Genomic DNA, 22,621 nt, shown 5'->3' on the forward strand with positions numbered 1-22,621 from the left:
CTGGCCTGGTCCCAAAACGCAGTTAGAGTGGTGACAGGGCTTCAGGGTACTGGATGAATGCCGGAGCAGCTGTCATGACCTCACGTATTTGACAGATTTTTTTAGTGGGCAAATAGGATGCCAAATGAAATCTCATAATCAAGACCTGACTTTAAATAGCATCAATGACTTGCTAGTGATAATGACATCGATGTTTTGGAAGTTCAAAACATACAACACTTTTAAATGTTTGTAAATAGGCAACACATAAAAGGGATCCAAATCTGGTTATATACTGGAACACACGAGCAAATGAGAGCCAGATGGGCAAAAGGTAACCTTGGTTAGGCTGAACACCATCTGCATTTATATTGGTTTCACTTTTGTGTCTGCCACAACATTTAAAAACATCCAATAAAAGGCTTGATTTTCAGCGCAAAGATTGGCAAGACTTACAACACCCTACATTTATTCCCAAACCGCCTCCTCAATCGATCTTCTTGTGTCTCTCGTGATGTTGTGTAAATTGGGTAGTTGGCATAATATATTTTTGCAAGAAGCACTCGTGCAGATACAGTGGCGTAACACAGTGGCTTGCAAAATGTGAGACGTGCACTAGAGAGGTTCATGGGATTGCTAGATCAGGTGGCATTTAAAGAATATGTAGACTATGGCAGAAAACGATTCAAAAATGAAGTTATGCACTTAGCCCACTAGACTTTGAAAAAGACTGTTAAATGACTAAGGTCCAGTGTAAGACTTTGAAAACCCCTGAGCTACTACACATTATACCTGTTGGTAGGCAAAGTCATTATTTTTACTGAAGAATATTAATCAAATGCATTTACCAAAAGGGAGAGCGCATTAAGACATAGTTCAATGATCAGATGACGATATAATGAACACTTCAGCATTAAATCAGTTATATACAAATTGCTAGAACCGCTTTGCTTGTAGTCCAAACCATCTTGTTGAAGATTTTTGTCACTCAATAACTTGAATAATGTCCTCCAGCCATACATATCCAACACCTGCAGCTTATAGACAGGTATGGTGTATATACGTACGTACAAATCTTTTTTAGTCTTTAAATTTTGCGGATGCGGCTTACATACCGATGCTCTCTACAGTCTGGAAATTATGATATCTTCAATTTTAGTACCCATTACTTACGATGAGCCGAATGATTGAACATCAAAAGTGTCTGGTAAGAAAAAAAAACTTGTTCTTTTAATTACCATGATTTTAGATATTTAACCTTGCTTAGATTTCAAATATTGTATAATTATGATTATGTTTTTTCAGTGTTGTAACAATAGTACAGTAATGACTTAAAATAAGCAAAATAATATGGCAACATGATCTGAGCTGGTTGATTTTTCTTTCTGTCTCCTGGTTTTTGGTAATCAAAATATGTTCACCCTAAGATGACCTGCTCTATTTATTAGGATTCCAAAAGCAGACTTATTATGAAAAGATGGAAGCCCATCTTTGCTGTTCTGATGCAAGAATAATTTCACTCCCAGCATGCAGCAGTGACATGCTGTGAGGTTCATGGCTGGTGAGGCACTGACTCCTTTGGAGTTTGTTTTTTTTATCTTAATCTTTTGGAGGTTTTTTTTTTTATCTTAATCTTAATAAATGTTGCTCATTAAGAGGATAACCACACAAATGCAACAAATAATTCACTTTGTTTAAACTTGTTTTTTCCGCTACTTCATTTATTCATTTGTATTAACTGAAAAACATCTGTGGTCTCACCTCTTTGTCTCTGTGTGAAGTAGATTTGCCTTATTCTTCTCCAGTATAAGTTCTGATAACTTATTTTAACAGTTTGATCACCTCCTGGAGATTTTTAAAATATAGTCCTCCATCGTGGCAGTCAAATTCATTCATTCGTTCATTCATCAGGGCATAAAAATATCTTGCATTTGACTTGTTTGTAAATGTAGCTCTAGCCTGTTTGTGTATTTCAATGAAGTAAAACAAAAAAAACAAAAAACACTTTGCCTCTCTATGGAAGAATGGCAGTGGGGCACCTTTCAGCTTGCGCACGCCCCCACCCCTTCAGGATGATGCGAATACTGCAAGCAGCTCCCGTCTGACATTTCTGTGTTTTTTATTGCCCGATTGGCAAGAATAACAATGTCACACTTAAATACATTACATGGGCTGTAGAAAGTCATGGTGTAATGGTGTATAATCAATGTTTTGGCAACTTGCTGACAAACAGAAACTGGCAGGCGCCATGCCTACCATCTGAGTGCACTCAGTGAGTGCACTGAGTTGGAAGGCATGCTTGCCCACTAAGCCGAGAAGAGACGCTTGCCTCATCTTAGGCTTCTGCCTTGTATTTGATCAGGAAACGTGCAAATTCAGTTATTTGTACTTGGAAAAAATGTTTAAAATCAAATTTTTCTATTTTTTTTTTACGAATCTTTTATATTTGCATTGTTCTTTTTCTAATCTTTTTACTGTTGTTTTAGGGAGACAATTTTTAACATCTGTACAAGGACAACGGATGAAAAATAGCCTTTTGGCTAATTCTGGTGCATTTGCAGCAATGTTATTTAACATACACTGTCCCTGTCAAATAAACCAATAATAATAAAAAAATCAAATCATACAGAAAATACATGTATAATATAGTTCAACTGACAAATATTAATATTTATTTAATGTTATTATTTTTGTCTTTTTTTTTCCATCATGACACACTGACTACACGTCACTGATATACCGTATTTATCACATGCTAAGGGGACGTCTCCTTGTTACAAGGAATTCTTGATATTGTCATGATCCCCTTGTCATAAATACCTGCAGTGGGCTACAGGATTGTGAAAAATCATTATCATAAATTGTGTACAGCATATGCAGTGCAAGCCTATAGTGTGTCTGTCTGATATAGCCACAAAGTAAATTATGTGCTAAAGACGTTTCTTATTTTTAACTAGAACTGGATTTATGTCATAATTGTATATCTCGCATACTGGCATACGTTTAGTATCATAATAATGGTAATAATAATGTTTATTGAGTTTCCCTGCTGTCATAGTCAATTAGGTTTTATTTTGTAGAATTACCAAAGAATTGGGATATGGAGCACAGAAAAGGCAACTATGAGATGGAGAACATTTGCACTGTAAAATTGCCTCATTACAGAAGTTGTGTCAGAGGAAACTTATAAATAACCCATCTCACAGGATTTCTTAGTGCTGAGCAAAACCTTAGACTACGGTAGCAGGGACAAATCCCTATTTCACTCTGTTAAAAAAATCTATTAGTTCACTGCTCCGAGCCATACAAGGAGGGAATAAAAAATGAGAAGAGAACAAATAAACAAGTCCAATAAGAGTTTAACAAAATTACTTTTTGAACTGTCAATATTATCTAGAAAAAAAAAATACAACCTAAGACACACAAGGGTTCATTGTTTTATTAGAAATTACTGTGTTGGATTAGTCTTTTCAATAGTGTGACACCTTGTCCACTGGATCCAGATGCCGTTCTTTACAGAGCTATTTTTACATTATTTTTAACAAATGTTTGTAATTTAACCAGCACAACTTTTGGGGGATTTACAATAGTCTTATTGTAACCTGCGGTTATTTCTGGTCCTTAATATGTGCACCGAGTGCATATGTGTGCAGCAGGCAAACCATGACGTGGGAAATCTAAGGAAGCAAGATCACGTCAAACAGATAATGTTTTCATTTACAAGAAGAAACAAAAGAAGAAGACAATGTGTTAATATCTGTTAAGATTGTTTCAAAATATCTATGCGAATACAGTTTATACACAAATAAACAACACAAAATGCTCACAGCAAAACTTTTTTATTTAGATTTACGCTATTTAAGATTCCTTGTTCAAAACTATATTTTTACATGTGAATTATATTTACTTCCAGTTAAGTGTGAAAATCATCAATGAAAAGATTTTCTATTGGACAGTAACAACAAAAATATTGTTATTAACTACAGTAAGTACAATGCATGCTATACACTATGATGTTTTGCACCTTGAAGAAATTGTCCTGATCACGGCCTTCTTCAACTTTCAACCGAAGACTCGGCTCGGCCTTAGAGGGTGTCATAAAATCCTGGTATACGATCGTCCGATCGCTACATCGCAGTGCGAACATCTCTTTCTCACTTTATTGTGGTTATTCACAAATGTATTAATTAATGAGTGCTGTTTCATGGTTGACTATGGCCTGTTATTACTGAAAAAATATTGAAAGACAACTTATACAGTATGTAGTCTGCGACTGGCTTGCAACTAGTCCAGGGTGTACCCCTGCCTCTTGCCCAAAAGTCGGCATACACCTGCGACTTTAGTGTCCTCATAATTTTCTTATTTAATTGTTCGGTAAATAGGTTTACCTAACATGTGTACTATCTTTTAGCTTGATTAAAATTACTCTTAATACATGGTGATTAATCATGATTAATTAATTTGAAAACTGTGATGAATCTGATTACAATTTTGTATCATTTGACAGCCCTAGTTATATTATGTTAACTTCACACTGTATGTAGTCAGCCAGACAGTGAAAAAAGGTTCTCCTCCCATTCCATGTGGAAGTGGTAGGTTTTTGGCTTCTTGGGCCTTCTTCCCCACAACACTCAACACTTCTTCAACATTTTCTTAAGTTTAGAAAAATTAAATTGGGGAGGCTAAACAGTTAGCTGGGTAGCTTGTTGTGCTAGTGGCGGCCGTCTCTTATGTCGGCCGTCTCTTATGTCCCCGCGGTGGTCCTGTAGTCTGCAAGATGTGGTGTAAGAATAAAGAATAATAGGAGTGTAAAGGTGACTATAAGGATGTTATTTCATGTCTACTGGGATCTAAAAGTGTTTAAAAGACCATTAACAGCTTTTCTATGCTCTAAGTACGAAAATATTCCATTTATTAATATAGAATCCTACTACGAATATTCACTTATCATGGTCGGGGCTGGAACCAATTAACCGCAATAAGGTTAGCAGGGATGACTGTGTGTGTATTTCTGTGAAATATAAATAAATATGATTAATATTATGGGCCGCACGGTGGTCTAGTGGTTAGCACGTTGGCCAACACAGTAACAGCTTGGAGATCGGGAAGACCTGGGTTCGATTCTCCCCTGGGCATTTCTGTGTGGAGTTTGCATGTTCTCCTCGTGTGCGCGTGGGTTTTCTCCGGGTACTCCGGCTTCCTCCCACATTCCAAAAACATGCAGGTGAGGTTAATTGACGACTCTAAATTGTCCATAGGTGTGAATGGTTGTTTGTCTATATGTGCCCTGCCATTGGCTGGCGACCAGTCCAGGGTGTACCCCACCTGTCGCCCGAAGTCAGCTGGGATAGGCTCCAGCATGCCCCCGCGACCCTAATGAGGAAGAAGCGGTATAGAAAATGGATGGATGGATGATTAATATTAGGATTATTATATACATTACCATTATTAGAGCCCTGTACACACAAACTAACACCCCTATAGTCACATTTATACTTATATTACCCAATATAGTAAACACATTAAGAAATAATACGACATTTAAGACATAAATAAAAGTTTGTGTTGCTCTAAATGCATTACACTACTAGGGGAACTCACGGCGCTGACAGGAAGTGACGTTATTAACATCCATATTTAAAACTCTTAATGTCTGTTAACAATATACTAATTAAGCTGGTACAAGGGCTCACTTAAAATATCGTTGCAACTTGGTATGCAAAATACCAACTTTAAGTAACACGGCGTGCCCATTCTTGGACTCAGAATGACTCTACTAGGGCCCATGCTTACAGATGCTGCCAACTGGGTTCTGGAAGGTCAAAGCAAGTGTCAATAGCAAAAGCAGAATAAGCTGTTTGGCATAGGCAGTGAAGATTTGGCACATTTTGCAGTCTAGCAACATACTCTGTTATGTTGCTCATCCTACATCGCACAAATGCGCAAATGAGAGTCATTTAAAGGGGAAATAAACAAGCTTCCAATGGTGTAAAGTTTATTTGTAAGAAGCATCATTACAACAGAGAGTTAACCTACCTAACACAGCCTTTGTTTTATGGATTGAATGTACAGTATACCTATTAACTGCATAGGTAACTGCATAGCTCAAAAGCCAAGCAATCTCTTTTACAGTGGTAGGTTTGATTTGATTAATCTTGCAAACGTTAATTAAGTTTCAGATTGTGTCAGGAGTTGCACCATTTAAGGACTTTATAGCATGTATTGATGGACACAACGATGTAATGCAGTTATAATCTAGTCACAGACAGGTTAATGATTTCAATTTATTGTTCTTCATTGTTTTCATGCCCCTGTGTCTCATTTATTCAATGAACAGATTTGTAAATATTAGAACATCTTGACTAGACTTTGGATATCTGTTCACATGCTCCCCTCTTACAACTCGCGTGTTGAACAATTACACATGTGCAAATGAAAACCTTATGTCAGGCTCTATCAAGGCAGTGTTTTCCAAAGAGTGACGACTGAATCTTAATGAGATAAGTAACATGGCCGCTTGGCTCATTCTATAGTAATGTATGATTCATTATGACCTGAAGTGACTTGGAACCTCGATCTTCTCTGACAGTTAAGAAGGCAGTTGTGGCATATCCTGAGGAATGATGATGACCCCAGTGACTTCAACACAGATTGGCAGCACACGCTTTCCAAGGTCGCCGCCTGTAACAGCAAAGGTTATTTCTCTGTATTTAGCCACTGCTACTTAGATTCTCACATAAGCTCTAGGCTGCTCTCAACAAGCTCATCCTGCTAAATTCTTTTGAGCTGTTTTCCAAACACAGCCTGACATTTGTTACGTTATCTGAGAGTTTAATACGATTTCAGTTTTCATTACCACAGGTGTCTCGTGCAGATTAGAAACCGCACAGGGTAACAAAACCTAAAAGCAAAGCAGGGTAAGATGTAAGAATGAATTCCACATCCATTCAAACCATCTCACTTTTACCTTGACAGGTACTAATACGCATAAAGCTGACAATGTCGTAATGACTGCAGCCTGAGACAGTCAAACATTTCACAAGAATATGGACCAGAATTTTGTTATTGGCCAAAGCAGTCATGGAGATTGCAAGAATGAGCCTCCCCTGACCTTGTGAAGGGCTTTATAAGAGGAAGAGGTGATAAAGTTGTTGTGCTTGCCACTGTAATAGAATGATATACTGACTCTGCACTTTCTGGATTATAAACCCTCCCCTGCTACATTTCAGCTCTTATCCTTGAAGTGGGAGCGCTCTAACTGCTCTAACTGTGAATGCATAGTCTGTAAAAAGAAGAGGCAAAGGCAAATTTGGAGTTCTATATGTCCACATATGTACGCGCAATCAAAAGTTTTTGTTCTTGGGGGTGATCAACCAGAAAACACAAAGGATTGTTAAATTTCAGTTTAAACTGAAAGCAATGATTGAGAAGCAAAAGATTACACTGGGAAACACATGATGTCTGAGACCTATCTTAAAATAAATTTGGTCGCTGATTCTAAATATGTCATCGTTTTTTTCTCCATCATCTCTAGTTGCTGATATATTCTATACCCCTAACTGTGGTGCATACAGCAAAATTATTGATCTCTACAAATCATTACTGCCTTTCTAGTTTAATAAAACATGTAAAATGTATTAATGATCAAATGATGTAATAGAATACTGTACAGTTGGGTCCATAGGCTGCCGCCAACAGTCCGCCAGAGTGCTCTGTCCTGGGCTGCTCTCTCCAGGTGTTTCCCATCTTCTTTATGTCCGCATCGAGGTTTCGTCACCCGGTGTTTCTTGGCCTTCCTCTCTTCCGCTTCCCTTGGGGGTCCCACTTGAGTGCTTGCCTTGTGGTGTTACTGGCTGGCTTCCTCAGGGTGTGCCCAATCCATCCCCAACTTCTGTGCCGGATCTCGTCCTCGGTTGGTGGCAGCTGGTTGGTATGCTGTCAAAGGTCTGCGTTGCTGATGGTGTCGGGCCAGCTTATCTGGAAGATCCTTCTCAGGCAGTTGTTGATGAACATCTGCACTTTTCTGATGGTGGTCTTTTTTTGTCATCCATGTCTCTGCTCCATACAGTAGGACTGACTTGACGTTAGAGTTGAATAGTCGGATCTTTGTGCGTGTTGACACCACTTTGGAGCGCCAGATGTCTGTGTGTGTGCTGCCCTGCTTGTCAATGATGCTACCCAGGTATGTGAAGGCTCCTACTCCTTCCAGTTCACTAATGTGCAGTGTGACTGCGTCCTCATTGGCTGTATTGATCTTGAGGATCTTGGTCTTGCCCTTGTGGATTCTGAGGCCAATTTGTGCTGAGGTGGCTGCCAACTCTGTTGTCTGTTGTCTTGCATCTGCTGGCGGCTGTGGGAGAGCAGGGCCAGATCATCTGCAAAGTCCAGATCATCTAACTGGTCAAACAGTGTCCACCTGGATTCCGTTTCTTCTGTCTGCTGTTGACGTCTTCATGGTCCAATTGATCACCAGGAGGAAGACGAAAGGTGACATGAGGAAGCCTTGTCTGACTCTGGTTTTCACCCGGAAGCTGTCTGTTAGCTGTCCTTCATGGACTACTCGACAGGTAATTCCTTCATAGGAGTTCTTGAGTTGACCAGTTTGGTTGGCACTCCATAGTGGCGAAGCAGCTTCCAGGAGGTTTCGAGGTCCACACTGTGGAAAGCCTTCCCGTAGTCAACGAAGTTGATGTACAGCGAGTTCCACTCTAAAGACTGCTCAATGATGATGTGCGAGTTCGTAAACTGGTCAATTCACGATCTGTTCTGGCAGAAGCTGGCCTGATGGTCTCAGAGGGGTGTGGGTCGACTCCACCTTTCATTCTCTCAAGTGGGATCCTGTTGAAGACCTTCCCTGGCACTGACAGAAGCGTTATTCCTCTCTAGTCACCATCTGGATCCATTCAATTTTTTAAATGATTCTTTAACATTGCAAAATAGGATTGCATTTTCGGCATCGGAAAAAAAAATACAGGACACGTTTCCAACAGGTTCTATCAAAGACTGGCCCAGATCATGGAGTAATTACTGATACTACGATCTTTGGAATTTTCATCAACAAATGAAGCTATAAACATGCAGCAAACACCATTATACTGTATATAGCCTAGACACTGTGGAATCTGGAGTGTTGTATCTTCAAAAGCTATGGAGCTACATCTATATTGATCTATATATGGATCTAGAGCTAATATTTATGGTGTAAATTACAATATGGGGGGAGCTATGGCACTTGGCGAAGGTTTGCACTAGTTAACATTGAATGCTGCTTTGCGGAAATGCATTTATTGTGTTTGGGTCTGGAACCAATTACCCGCGATACATGAGGGACGACCGTATATTGTGTATTGTTATTTTTCCATGATGGTTCATTACTGCCTACAGCAGCTGTCAATCACAGTTGACAACCACAGTCATGATTGGGTTGTCAGTATAATAAAAATAATAGGATCTGGTCCCAAAGTACTGGTTTACATGTTACAACACATCTGAGATAATGGAAATTATTATTAATCTGCTCCTCAAATGACAAAATTAATTTATTCATGGGCCACCATAATTGTGTATTATTTATGGATGTGTGGTACCTTTTTATATGAATTAGTTGATGAGATTTACATATCATAATCCATAAAGTTACAATCACAATCATTTGACTTCCCTAATAACAGAAGAGACAAAAACACAACACTGGCTGATTGTTTAAGCAGCGATGCAGAAGGAGCTGTCGGTCGTGTTCTTCCCCTGCTCAAATGCACCTTGACAGTCATCATGAAGCATTCTAGCTTAATTCCAACAACAAGTAGCTCATTAACAAAATTCTAAGAGATGAAATTCCTTCTAAACAGGTTTAGCTGGTCAAACACGATGTAGATATTATACAAATATTAACAAAACAATAAGAAGAATGGTTGAACAAATTGCCTTCTTCCGCACCCATGCATTTTATATGTGCTGAATGTGCTTTTGCATTATATTGATGAAATATGCATGTGCATTCCTCGAAAACAGTCTCGAAGGCTGGGAAATCTCCCTGTGCTTTCAGCTTTAATGGGGCCATTCAAGAACTACAAGGTATTGTCCAGTGCACTGACAACCTCAAACGAAGACCACCGTACAGTATGCAGACATAGGGCTTGGCATTTCTCACATACCACACTGGTAATTATTTAATATTTATTTAGTATAACATTGATAACCCCATTGAAAACCAGGACTCTGGTTGAAGTTAGCATTTTTTGAATTGCTTTGTGAGTACCCTGCACGGGTCTGACAGTACTAGTTGTTATCTCCCTCATGGATCAGTGATGGTGGGGCAATGTGTCATTTTTTTCTCGCTACCATGTGACCTGCTCCCGGGGCAGGATTAAAGGTCACATTCTCAGGGTCACGTTCACTGACAGCACAGAGGCTTATTGCTCCTTTGACTGTTCCAACGGGCTGCACCTGCCACTGCTTAAACCTCTAAACCAGCTCTTCAACGTCTTCCCTCACTGCTTCCTCCAAACCAAATACACCTGCCAATGATGTCACAGATGGACTCATGGAATAAGATGCAAATATTTATTATAGCCTGCATATGCCAAATGTATTTTCATTCTATTCTTATCTTACAGATTTTGCTTGCAGAGGATTTTGATTGTTACAGGGTAGATGATGTGTCATTATGATAATGAACGCTATAACACTAGAACCTTGTGAGCACTCTACTCTTTAATGTATTTTTGTGAAATCAAGTGTCTCTGTCAGTCTTATGTACTGCATGGCGCGGCTATTCCTGGAAGTAACTTAAAACAACAATACTTCAGAAGATATTTGTGAAAATATAACTCAAAGCAAATTCCCACCGTGCACCAGTGAGTGTTGCATGAAGTGCGTCTTATCTATGTTGGCCTTCTCAGACCTTTTTGTTCACTTATGACAATGCAGATTTGCTATCTGAATGAATTGAGATGAGTCTTCAAACATTTTAAGGGCAAGGGATGATGCAATTATGTACATAAAACCTCAAAATCAGCTGACTGATCCCTTTAAATGTAGCATGAAAAAAGTATTCATTCTCTGATTGCATATCTCCTCATACATAGTGATTATGCAACACCCCAGTGCACCTTAACAACCATGCAACGATCCAAATCCACTGCAATCTTATTGCACTGATGCATGACAACATTATCATTTAAAATGCCTGTGAAGCTCCAGTGCATTGGTCATAGCTAAGAACAAACGTTCTCTATGCCCATCTCTGGAGGTATAAGAATTCATAGAGTTCACGTGTGGAGAATTGGAACAAAAGCCTCATTACAAATTCTTTCAGGGGATATTCTTAAGTGACTCTACAGCTTTAAACCTTAAGTGCATGTGCAAATCTAACCTCCACAGAACGATGTAAAAAGCTTTCTTCTGTTGTGCTGGTTTTTAAGGCTTATTGCAAAACACATTCACATATATGCACACATGCATTTCATGGCATCTCATATTTTCACTAGCAATACAATCATTTATTGCTGTTCATTGGTTCCACACGTGACAGTGATAAGGTGATATAGGCGTGGTATTTCATGTTGAGAGGGCTCTAATAATGTTGAAAACTGTATTTAGAAGGTGAACAGGTTTTCTATGCCCTAACTAAATATTCCATTATTACTATGTGGCGGAAATTCACTTACAGGACAGGCCAACAGTCTGGACACACCTTCTCATTTCATGCATTTTCTTTGTTTTCACGACTATTTACATTGTAGATTCCCAAAACTATGAATGAACACATGTGGAATTATGTACTTCACAAAAAAGTGTGAAATAACTCTAAATATGTGTTACAGTATGTTTTATAATAGCGCTGTAAACCCTTGGTGTTCTCTCAATGAGTTTCATGATGTAGTCACCTGAAATAGCTGTCACTTCACAGGTGTGCCTTTTCAGGGTTACTTAGTGGAATTCCTTGCCTTATTAATGGGGTTGGGACCATCAGTTGTGCTGTGTGTGTCCAAACGTTTGGCCTGTCCTGTAAGTGAATTTCCGCCACGTAGTAATAATGGAATATTTAGTTAGGGCATAGAAAACCTGTTCACCTTCTAAATACGGTTTTCAACATTATTAGAGCCCTCGCAACATGAAATACCACGCTTGTATCACCTTTACCCTCCTATTACCCAATATAGTCGACATAATAACTCAAAATAAGACATATTAGACATAAAGAGGACATTACAGACTCACACATTAGCATTGGGAGAGTTCATTATTTTTTCTGGACAGCATACTTTTTGGTGTGTTTTAGAATATGATTAAATTGTTTTTTATTGGGGAAATAAATTGAGCTGCATTAGGGCACTCCAATCCCTGAGAGGCTTCTTGTGGCATGAAAACAATATTATTGATTACCTCTCTGACATTACCTGACATGATCAAAAAATTAGAGGTAGCAAAACAGGCATCCCCACATTTAATTACATGTCAGAGGCAAATCGATAAGTGGACTGTACCTGCTCTACCTTACTACATCATGGCAATCAAATAATGCTAAACAGCAAAGTGCGGATAGCCTCAGTTGCAATCTGTTTATGTGTGTACACCAGCCAAATTGAAATCCAGGACTTGTGTAGCTCTATGTAGTCTAAAATTAATTGTGCAATAAAAAAAATTCTTGTGGGGTTGTGTGAGGTTCTTGTGACTATTTTCTCATATTTTGTAGTCAGAAAAAAACCTAATGCTAACACAGGTCTGCCTTCCTCAGTTGCCTGTGTGCGTCTCTTCAGCTGTACTGGACTGCTGTTCACCGCAAAGCCAACAAGGACTTTGAAAACCAGCTGTTGTTCAAACTTAACACTAAGTTCAGAGAGTAATGCTAAAGTAAAGATGGATACTTTAATGTTTTTTTAGCAGCTGCCATGGGGTTTATTTGACATATTTGGTGCTGCCACAGTCAGAATAGCCGCATATCATACAATCACAGTTTTGTCCGAAAAAACATTTTGAAAGTCCCTGATACATACACTTTGGTCTTCTTGTCAGAAGCCACAGTTTATGCCAACTTCAGTGCTTGTATTGTTTAATGTTTTATGAGACGGTCTAACTTCATAATGTCCCTTCATAATTATTTAATTTGCTATGTGTCATCATGGTTTATTTAATTTGTATTTTTTTGCACTTTTTTGTATTTTTTGTAAAGTTTTGAAAAGGTTTTCCTTTGGGATGTGTCTGATCTGATCCACAATCCGTATCGGGTTCTGATACCGGCGGAATTCATGTATCAGTAATTTGTGATATCACCCGTTGAGGTTTCCGATCCAGCCATGTCTGTTTCTGCTGAAATGACGACACAAGTGCCGCCACTCTGCTAGCTGGCTGCAAAATGGTGAATGGAATACCTGAGTGGAGCCGTGCCTCAATGAGACGTGGAATTATGCAACACGCCGCCATTCAGGAAATCCATTCCGCAGTTTGCAGCCAGCAGCCAGCCAGCCAGCCAGGAGCATTGAGCATCACATGTACACTAGAAACACCTCAAAGCAAGACAGCAACGTGTTTGCGAAGCCCTTGTACCGAGAGGCGGAAACCCTGTAACGACCAAACAAACAACAAACTTAAACATTTGAAAAAGCACAACATTAAAGAGAATAAGGATTTTTTTTAGGCCGAAAAGACAAAAGGAGCCGGCATGGATCTCTTCTGGAGTCATTTTATTGATAGTGTAAATGTTACTGCACTATTTCTTTATTTGAAATATTTGACAATGGAAAGCCACAGCAAGATTTTGTGTGTGGGAACCACAGGGAACATAGAGGGCACAAGAGTTCTTTTTAGGCAAATTGTCCTGCACTCCCTTGTTCTTCCCGCTTCATGTCCACCCCATTGTCATATAATTGCCCTGTGCAGTCATTGAAGGGAACGTCCTGCTCCTCCAGTCTATTGAAAATCACGTTACATAGCCCAAGAGCAGTCGTTTCAGATGCAACAAAAAAGCCCAAAAAGTGCTCCTCCATCTCGAGCTTCTTTGCCAGCTTCAGAGTTCTGATAACAGACATTTGTTTGACATTTTGATTCTTTAATTTCAGCTGCCCTTGTCTCCAACATGTTGACACTGAGTAAATTCAGTGAGTAAATTCATTTTGAATCATTTTTCCTAAGTCGATGGCATGAGTATTTCCTTTTGGCCAATATGTTGCTTCATAACTGGCTCAAACCTCACTAAAAGTTCAACCTCCTTTAAGAAGTTGCCATTATTGTGATGGTACATTGTGATGGTATTTGCTAACACCTTCCTCTAAGACCAAGGTTTATTGCCAAAAAGCAAAAACCTGCCAAAGATTGAATGCTGGCAACCAGGCAAGTAAGAACCTCTTTCTAGCGTTTCAGTGATGCTTTTAAAAGGCACTTTTTTTTCCTGGTCAATTGTCTTTCCTTGCTGAAATCTAGGCTCTAGTTTCTTCCATGTGGCCATATGCTTTGTAGGATCTTGGGTGTTATCATGGGCTTTTAACGAGGCCCCAATGTTCATCCAATCAGACAATCCCTCTTTAACCAACTTATATATTTTGTTTGAGAACTGTTATTTATTTTTTTATTTTTTAGAATAAACTAGGCAGCTCCTTTCAAATTTTGATCATTCACTAGTGTAATGGTAATGAAAATGCCTTCCATCATGCTTCCGGGAAATAAAAAATGCTGGGTCAACCTGAAATGGCCGGCAAGCCAGATGGCCAGTCAGATGGATCTAGTGGCTGTGCCACAGACTCCCGCAGATTGATGTGGTAGAAGGTTGCAGGTTGTATGTTGGAGTTGCACTCAGGCTAAATGATGTGGAAGACTGTGGTACCTTACTTAAAGCTTCTGCAGACGCAGTCAGGCTGGATGATATAAAAGGCTGACCAAAAATAAAACATCATAGTTACATTTCTGGGAACTCTGTACTTCTACATAATGAAAAACATTCATATATACAGTAGCTATGGTAAAACGAAATGCAGAAATGTCATAATCCTAACAACATATGACTTGGATTCATACACGTACAGTATTTATACCACAGTTACAGTCTAGACGGCGATAAACAACCGTCTTACAAATTATACTGCACAATTAAAACTGCCAGCATCTGCATTAGATAATAAACAATCACCTTACATCTGGAGCCTCCTCAATTGTATCCTACCAGAAAAAGTAGATGCCCTGAAGTCTCGGAGGTTTCCCTGACAGCAGGGTTTGCCAACCCATCGATCGTGATTGACCAGTTGATCTTCAAGTAAGCTATTTATTGCAAACAACTAAGAAAGGCTGTTCATCAGGTGATCAACAGTTTAAAACCGTAGCTCAAAAAACCCTGAAATCCCCCTAAAATGTAAATAAAATGGACTCATTAATGAGTAGCTGTGCCATACTTCGGAATTACCTCAGAAACTGGTTTTGGCATGCTTGATGACAGGTTTTCCAGGAGGCTAGTGGGAATGTTGCTCCACGTGGTGAAGATGGCTTCACGAAGGGCATCGACTGGAACTGATGTGCGTTTTTGTAAACGTCCCTTGCCATCCATCCCCAAATGTTTTCAGTTGGATTTCGATCAGCGAGTCAGTCATGAGGGATGCCCCCTGCAACATCTCCGCATCGTCAGCTCACGTCAGCCTGATGCCCCTGTACAACCTGAAGCTTAATTGTTCCATTTAAGGAAAAAGCGCCCTAGATCATAATGACGCTCCCTGCACTGTGCCATGTGGAAAACATCTCAGGTGGGATCTCCTTGTCATGCCAGCCATGTTGCGTAACCTCTGAGACGCCTATTTGAATTTGTGTCTGTGGTTATAGATAGTATTTTGAAATGCAGAAAGTTTCTATCCATACAGAGAACGCATACTTCAAATGTACTGAAATTAAACTTCGAGTATCAGTATCTGTGCGTCCTGTTTTTTTGATACACACATATCGCATATTCGTGATTCAGCATTCACAGCCATTCAAATTTTCAGATTTTGACTTTGGATATTACTATTATACTTTGGTATTAGACAGACGGTAAGGTTTCCAAAATGAAAAAAACAGGAAAGTAATGAGCTGAGACAGAAACAAATCCTAAGATACTGTCTTCTTACCTAGGAACACAAGAAAAGCTGATGTTTGAGTTGAGTATGGGCCAAAACCAACATAGAAACAGACAATTAAGGCTGTGATAAATTAGCACACAGTAAACAGTGCCAACATGTCAGCATGTACCAGGATATGTGCTGCATGGAATGAATTGAGGATACTGCAGCTGCGCTTTGGAAACAGACTGATGAGATGCGATTTAGGGTTTACCCAATATATAATTACAGTCCCCACCTCTCCCACTCAATGAGGCCAGGATCCTCATGGGAGAGGGCTATTTCAGTCCGGTAATGGAGAGCCCCTGCCCAGGAGTGTGGGATCAAATTGTCTGCACCATTTTTTTTTTTTGCCTGATTATCCCCAAAGACATAAGAAGCTGACCCGAGTATTTTTACCTCTCTATTAGACAAAAGCCAGCTGTAGTAGAATTGGTAGCCTTGGTTTGTGTGTGTTTGTGGATGCAAGATCATTTTCCAAAATGTTCACCATGCCTCGATTTGATGTATATGCTGTCATGCAAACAGGCACATAATAAAGCTATTGAAAATGTCTTCTAAAAAAAACTACAAAGAACGCATACGCATTCAGTGTTGACTATGATTGATTGGTGTCTCCTTGGGTGTCACTGATTTTTTTCTTATTCAGAAAAAAACCTGTATTGCAAGTAATAAAGAAATAAATTAATCACAAATGAAAATGAACTAGATAACCGGCCTCTATATATTAGCATGTGTATTTGTAGGAGGTTGGAAATGCTACATGCAGAATTTTAAATTAAGAAGGCAGCTCCACACAATTTTTGTTAATAATTGAACCCTTACTAACTACTGATTTCTACATACCGTATTTCATTTTGACAGTGTAAAAACATGTGTCGTGGAGCTGAATGATTCAGTAGGAGGGCCTGTGGGGGGGGTTAGCTTTAGACATACACCAATCAACAAGGTCAATCATGAGAAGACACTAACTTTGGTTCTCTCTCTATTGTTTCACAGTAGGGATGCTCCGATGCTGCTGATTCAGATACTGATCATCCGTAAATTAGATGGGCCAATACCGATACTATGACGAGTGCTGTTGGCTGTTATGGATGCTGGCACATGTGCCAGAGGTTTGTGGACTCCAGAGCAGAGACAAGGAGAAGTGGTATGAAAAAGGTATTTTAATAATAACAAGAAGCGCTAATGGAGGAGGAAAGGGAACCAAGGGGAGTTTGTTTGTCCGGTCATATTTTTTCATCGTACTAACATTTATGTTAAAATTTTGTCTCGTCTTGTGGACACAATATTGTGCATCGCCTCGTCTCGTGAGTTGGGTGTCGTATGTCTCTACGACTAAATTAAGCTAACATTCAGAATTATGACGGTGGAGTATGCAGACCATGCTCAATCATCATCAAGAGAAGTGCAACCCATCTATGTCGCAACCTTTCGCTCTTCCCTTTAAGACAGGTTGCACCACATAGCTTTGTAAGTCTTAACAGAGAGCGCATGCAAACACCACAATGAACACTATTGTACAGGATCCACTCCAAACACATCTAATTAAAACTCTGCATACGTTAGAAAACACAAATTTGCCAGAACGTATGTTTTCTTCTTTGTGTGCATATTTCAGCTCTTCAAACTCAATTGATAAAATAATGTAAATCTACTCCCTACTACATTTTGTATCTATTATTTATTTCCCCACATGTGGCAATTCCGCAAAATTATTTTGCAACCCACGGGTGCCCCAACTCCCAAGTTAAGAAAGGCTGCTCTGGAGCATAACGATACCAGACGGACCAAATGCCAGGAAGAATGATTTCAATCGGGAAATCATTTTAAAATCTAAAAATGTGTACTTTGTGCCCCTCCTCCAAGCAACATGTCAACAACTATACTAGTCAGGTCTTAAACAGGCAATACAGTAAGTCTTGTATACATTGATAAGAACAACAGTATAAACAATGCTGACTTTCTTGCTTGTTTTAAAAACTTTTGTATAAAATATAAATATAAAAGGGCGATGTAGAAATTCCTTCTCCACAACTAACACTTCTTAGTCTATAATTAAATTTTACTTTCTCTTGTGAATGGTGTTCAGTTCAGTTCATGTCACAATTTCCAAGTAAGTTTTGTTTTAATTGTCAGTGAGTGTTCATTATTACCCTACAGTAGATATTAATCTTGCGTTCTTTTGCACTGCAAGAAATGCATCCCCAAAATGAGGAACTATGTGTGTTTGGACTGCGGTAACTGTTGCAAAAATTAAGTTCCTGGTCATTTTTCTGGGTCAAATGAAGTCCCAATGTGGGGGTTAGTACTTTCTCAGTACCCTGGAACCTTCTGCAGCACTGAACATATCTGATTTAATGACCATTTTTTGCAATTTATTTTAGATATATACAGTGCCTGACAAAAGTCTTGTCGCTTATCCAGGTCATAGGAACAAATAATAATAGCTTCACTTTTAGGTGCTCAGTTGGAATCAGAAATAGCTTATATGAAAATAAAAACCCTCTAGATGATGCTTATTATAGCAAGATAAAATATTTAATTATTCATTGAGTTTTGTCATTTCATTGGGACAAAAAGGCCAGATTACGCTTGGACAAAAATTGTGTTGCATAGCGAAATAATGTACGGTAGAAATTATATTTGTGACCTCTATATATCCTATTTTAATGGCTGCCATAATGGAAAAGTAGTGCCATTTCATCACAATCATAAACCTTTTCCCTTGGGGGAGAGGCCCCACTTCTTCATGGGCCTTTGACACCTGAGGTTAGTGAGAGGTGAATGTCTCTTTATCGTCAACATACTCTATAGAAGAATAGACTCTTTTGTGCCCCTTCTGGTCCTAAGTGCTCTGTTTCAGGCGTCTATACTGTGAAAATGTCCTATATTCTGGGTCCTCTTTCATTCATCATCACCCTTGTAATGTCTGGAAGAAATATGCTGCTTGAAGTGTCATCTTTCATGGCTGTCACGGCATGACTCTCCCAGTTGCTTGAGAGCCGCAAGGTTCCTGTAATTTTCGTACCCACAAACACATTCAATGAAACACTTTCAGTTTGCAAACTTCCATTGCTGGCTCGCGACTTATATAAACATTTGACGACGTCATGGATTTGAAATGACAATACAATGTACATTTTAAATCATTTTAAAAAAGAAATAAAAGAAAAAGAACTGGGTGCTCAAGGTTGAATTTATTTGTTCAATATATTTTATTATACATACAAGCTCATATATACTGTATATACATATATATATCTATATATATACACACACACATTCAATCACATAAATCTTGTAAGTGATGCTGAAGTTTCCAGAATGTCTAACTTGACAAGACCTATTAAGACCCTCTCATTGATGAGCATAATGACTACAGTTGATAGTTTCTCTTTGATAGCATAAAATTATATATATGTGGGAAATAACTCTGTGATATACATATGATATACACTGCTTGGCTGTTCAGGTTGTCTTAGTTGCGACCAACTGAATGCCCTGAGAATACAATGACCTGGGTGACTGAGAATATTCACAGGTATATACTGTACAGTGTGTAACCCGCCCTGTTTCGCACGACGTAATGGGAGGCGAGAGCGCTGACCACACGGCCAAAAGCCCGGACTGTCGACCGCGTGTTCAGCGCAGCTCTTAAGGCAGAGGGAGTGAGGTTTACCAACATACACTTGCACAGTCTCACTGGCTGGCATCCGTTACACATATACTGCTCAAAAAGTAAATGTAATACATAAACAACACATCCAAAATCTTACGTCTGTGTAGGCTCTCAGTCGTACAGGAGTTGTCCATCGAGGAAAAGGCTTCTTGAGACGTCATCTGTACTTCTGTGAAAAAGGTGTCGGACGTTTCGCTCCTCATCCGAAGAGCTTCGTCAGCGAACTAATAAGTGCTGGTAGCTTAGGCCTTAAATACAGTAAGAGTGGGCGGAATTGGTGTGCCACCACCCTCCTCCTATTGGTTCGTTACACTAAGCCTGGGCGGAGTAGTGGTATAATCCTATCCTGTTATTAACACCTCCGATAAAAGGGAAGTGTCGCTCCCTGAATTGGGTATGAACGACTCTGATACTGGCTCGTTAGCATCTATTGTTCTGGCTCGGCCCTGCCTTCACCTCATTTGCAAGACTAAGAGCTGTGGGTTTTGGTCTCAGTAACCTGCTGAACACAGGGTCCAAATTAAACCTCAAACCACCATTCCGATTCAATGATGGGTTCTGTTGTTTGACAAAAATAGCTTCCTTTACTCCTCTTTCAAACCATCTGTTTTCTTTGGCCAAAATCTTTACCTCGCTGTCCTGAAAAGAGTGATTGGTAGCTTTCAGGTGTAGATGTACTGCTGATTGAGGACCACTAGCATTGTCCCTGCGATGTTGATAAAGCCTTTTTTGGAGCATTTGCTTTGTTTCCCCAATGTAGTGCTCTTTGCATTCCTCATCTTTACAGTGGATGGAATAGACCACATTGCTCTGTTTCTGGTTTGGAGCCTTGTCTTTAGGATGCACTAATTTTTGTCTCAGGGTATTTACTGGTTTGAAATAGGTAGGAATTTTGTGTTGCCATAAGATCCTCTGGAGTTTTTCGGAGACCCCCGCTACATAAGGGACTACCACTCATCTCCTTTTTGCTTCTGTGGGCTTTTGGGTTTCTTTCCCTACTCTCTTCTTTTGACATTTGTTAAAAGCCCACCGTGGGTACCCACAGGTTGAGAGCGCTCTCTGGACATGTTGTGTCTCCTTTTTCTTTCCCTCAGCACTAGTTGGTATTTGTTCCGCTCTATGTTGGAGGGTCCTAATAACCCCTAGTTTATGTTGTAGTGGATGGTTTGATTCAAAAAGCAGGTATTGGTCAGTGTGTGTGGCCTTTCTAAAGACCTCTGTAAGTAGCTGTCTGTCCTTTCCTATAATTACCTTGCAGTCTAAGAAGGCTAGTTGGTTTTCTTTAGTGTCCTCGCGAGTAAATTTTATATTGGTGTCCACCGCATTGATGTGATCTGTGAAAGACTGAATTTCTTGTTTTTTGATTATGACAAAGGTGTCATCCACGTATCTAAACCAGTCAAACAACAGAACCCATCATTGAATCGGAATGGTGGTTTGAGGTTTAATTTGGACCCTGTGTTCAGCAGGTTACTGAGACCAAAACCCACAGCTCTTAGTCTTGCAAATGAGGTGAAGGCAGGGCCGAGCCAGAACAATAGATGCTAACTAGCCAGTATCAGAGTCGTTCATACCCAATTCAGGGAGCGACACTTCCCTTTTATCGGAGGTGTTAATAACAGGATAGGATTATACCACTACTCCGCCCAGGCTTAGTGTAACGAACCAATAGGAGGAGGGTGGTGGCACACCAATTCCACCCACTCTTACTGTATTTAAGGCCTAAGCTACCAGCACTTATTAGTTCGCTGACGAAGCTCTTCGGATGAGGAGCGAAACGTCCGACACCTTTTTCACAGAAGTACAGATGACGTCTCAAGAAGCCTTTTCCTCGATCCAAAATCTTAATGAACAAAATATTACAGTTGAAAAGCTTTTATTCATTACATAGTGGAATGTATTGAGAACAAATTAACATTGATCACTAGAAATCAAAATAAAAGTGCAAAAATCATCTCACAGGCTGATCCAACTTCTGTGGAAATGCCGCAAGACAGTTGATAATGACGCTCAGTCGTGTGTGTGGCCTCCACGTGCCTGTATGCACTCCTTACAACATCTGGGCATGCTCCTGATGAAACAACGGATATTCTCTTGAGGGATCTTGTTCTAGACCTGGATCAGGGCATCAGTCAACTCCTGGACAGTCTGGTGAGACGTGGTAGCAGTGGATGGAAAACGAAATGAGTCTCCAGAGTCTGTCAGTCTGTCACATGTGCTCGCGTGAACCTGCTCTCAACCATGAAGAGCACAGGGCACCAGTGACGAATCTGCCTATCTTAGCGTTTTCTGGCAAATACCAGTCGGACTGCACGGTGTTGGGATGTGAGCACAGGCCCCGCTTGTGGAGGTTGGGCCCTCATACATCCTCATGGAGCCTGTTTCTGACAGTTTGAGCAGAAACATGCATTAGTGGCCTGCTGTAGGTCATTTTGTCGGGGTCTAGCAGTGATCCTCCTGTTCCTCCGTGCACAAAGGAGCAGATAACGGTCCTGCTGCAGACAGTGGTTGTCTTGCTAATGGCCTCCATTTCCACCAACTGTCTGTCCCATTTGCACAGCAGCAGGTGAAATTAATTCACAATCAGTGTTGCTTCTTTACTGGGCAGGAGTGTGACTGACTTGGAGTTACAGTGTAATGTTTGTGTTCCCTTTATTTTTTTAGCAGATTAGTTGTGCCTCATTGTGCATTACCAAGAGAGCCGGTATTGATAGCTGACACTATGTGCCATTGCGCACTGGCAGAATTGAACTCACGTGACAGCAGCTTTAACGGTAAGTTGCTAACCAAAACATGTGTGGAAAGGTGACAGTGGCGTTACTTTACAAGTATGACACTTGCTAACAAATTGTTGATTGTGAGGTAGGCATGGGACAATAGT

The 22,621-nt window shown here is 39.8% G+C and overlaps 1 pseudogene; it reads right to left on the bottom strand.

Moving 5' to 3' along the window:
- Positions 1 to 7,623: 7,623 nt before the first annotated feature.
- Positions 7,624 to 22,270, bottom strand: LOC129188930 (uncharacterized; annotated as a pseudogene).
- Positions 22,271 to 22,621: the final 351 nt, after the last annotated feature.

This window comes from Dunckerocampus dactyliophorus, chromosome 10 (genome assembly GCF_027744805.1).
Source record: "Dunckerocampus dactyliophorus isolate RoL2022-P2 chromosome 10, RoL_Ddac_1.1, whole genome shotgun sequence".
NCBI lineage: Eukaryota > Metazoa > Chordata > Actinopteri > Syngnathiformes > Syngnathidae > Dunckerocampus > Dunckerocampus dactyliophorus.